This window comes from Tupaia chinensis, unplaced genomic scaffold (genome assembly GCF_000334495.1).
Source record: "Tupaia chinensis unplaced genomic scaffold, TupChi_1.0 Scaffold144027_1, whole genome shotgun sequence".
In the NCBI taxonomy this organism is placed as follows: domain Eukaryota; kingdom Metazoa; phylum Chordata; class Mammalia; order Scandentia; family Tupaiidae; genus Tupaia; species Tupaia belangeri.
Genome location: NW_006203879.1, coordinates 532286 through 534701, shown reverse-complemented (window position 1 = coordinate 534701; position 2416 = coordinate 532286).

Below are 2416 nucleotides of genomic sequence, written 5' to 3'. Positions count from 1 at the left end.
CAGACTAAGTTGTCCAAGGAACTGGGACCCATCAGCTGCCACTGCGGCCGTCTCCTCGCAGACAACGAACCTGCTCATCAGACCGCCTTAAATTTCAGGTCGACCTCTCACCAATCTATTAAAACACATTTTTAAAAATCAGTTAGAACTTAAATAATAATTATACATGGGATGAAATGAGGAAAATCAACAGAGACTATAAGATAACTTCCTATTAAATAAATACGTATTCCTACTTTATCTTCCTGGGCACACTCATGTACCAGGTTGGGAAAAGGCTGCTGGAACTGAAACCCTTAATGAAAGCTCTTACTTTCATTAATCATAACTTTATCAAAAATAATTGAAGACTTTTTCCTGGCACATAGTCCTTGTACATGTTGGTGGGGTACAATGTGTAACAATTAAACCAAGATAATTAGTATACCCATCATTTCAACCACTTGTCAGCATCGCTTTTGTTGAAAACATTCAAAACCCTCTTTTCTAGCTACTTCTTCAGTTTATACAGTAAACTGTTGTCAACTGTATTCTCCCCACTGTATGTCACCACACTGGACGTTGTCCTAGACTCTATCTGCAGTTTCGTTTCCATTATTCAACACCCCACTGCTGTCCCCACCCTTCCCAGACTCAGAAAGTCCTTCATCTTCATATCTCTATGAGGTCATTTTTCTAATGGCCATCATAGGAAGGCAGCCACATAACGTTTCTCTTTCTATTCCTGGTGATTTCACTTAAAGTATCATTTGGTCATGATCAGTTTTGTGTCTTTGGAATTCTTATTTTTTAGCATTTTAAATGTTGATTTAGACAAGAACTTTAAAATCAGGCTTTCAAAATGTCTTTGGGTCTTTTTTGTTTGTTTTATTTACTTTTGACACACATTGAGAACAGCACATTCACTGAGGAAAGGTCATCCGAATTGCTGCAGGCCGCCATAATGCCAAGGTCGCAGGACAGCCTTTCTCGGGGGTAGTGCCAGGAATCCACAAGGCTCCCACCCATCTACCCAGGGAGGTTGCAGGGAGGAGGCTGTAGTCAGCTGGATGTCCACCAGGTCCACACCGCATGGCCAGAGTGCCCATATGATCCTTGGTCTCATGAAGACAGCTACCGTTCCCAGGACCCGAGGCTAGGAAGAACCCGCTCTGCAGGACACCTTGGGGTCTGGGGCACCGTAGAGACATGACATCAGCCTCCAGATGCTTTATTTCAGGGGTCAGGGTGGAGAGAAGTCCGAGTCACAGAGGCTGTGTTTCCAGTGTGGAAGACGATGAGGGGCAGGGATTGGCACGGCAAACACAGATCCCGAGCGCTGACATTCTATTCATCTGTTCTCTTTGCACAACAGACTCCCTACTAATTCCATGTGGGCATTACAGATATGAGTGAGATGGACAAGAACTCCCAGCTGAGCCCTGGTTCCCGGGTGGCACCCTGGGCCAACACCCAGTGTGGCTGGAGATGCAGAACCCACGGTCCCACCCCAGACACACTGAGTGGAGTCACCCTTAGGTTTAAACGTTGCTTCCTTTCCCTGGGGGACATAGCTGCCATAGGGTCTTCAAACTATGGTCCCACCCCAGCCTGGCAGCCAGCCAGGATTACGGGTACCCACAGGTGTGCCAGCTCAGGAGGCTTCCCCCAGCCCCAGCGTGGTGTAGCTACTACACAGGCTGCACCAATACGGCTGGGCCGGAGTCATCTCTTTAGCCAACTCACCCCACAGTTCCCAGGAGACAAAGATCGAGAAGCACTGGCTTATTACACACTCAATAAACACTTGGAAAATATCCTACCTTAAAACACGCCCTTAGGGGCAAGCAGGTGGAGGAGTGGTTAAGGCCCCGGATTCCCACCATAGCTCAAGCCCCAGACCTGGCGGCTTGAAAATCATACTGGACACGTGTGTGTGTGTGTGTGCGCCCAAAATCCCAAGAGGAGACTGGAGAGGGGACTCTATGGTATGGCCTTCTCCTCCTAGAAGGGATTTCTCACTCTTCCTCTCTGTCTCTCTCTGGCAAGCAAAGCACCTTATAGTAAAATTAAAACTAAAAACTATGTGTGTGTGTGTGTGGGGGGGGGTTCTCGAAGCCATCTATAGTTTAATGAATCTGCCCATAATTGTGGAAATACACACTATACTGATAATTTCGTACAGTTAGAAAACATGCCATGTGAAATTCAGTTGTCAAAAGCTTAATTAGAAAAGAAATCCAGGTCACCTAATGCCGGAATTCCACAGTTACAGGAGTGCCAGTGGAGTAAATGAAGAAGCCGTAACTACCCAGTACACAGATGAGCTCGGATCACTGAAATTTACATAGTCACTTCCGAAGACTGCCGGTTATATAATCTTAACATTTCCTTCTTACATAAGTTCTTGTACATTTCGTAAGCATGTAGTCCCAAA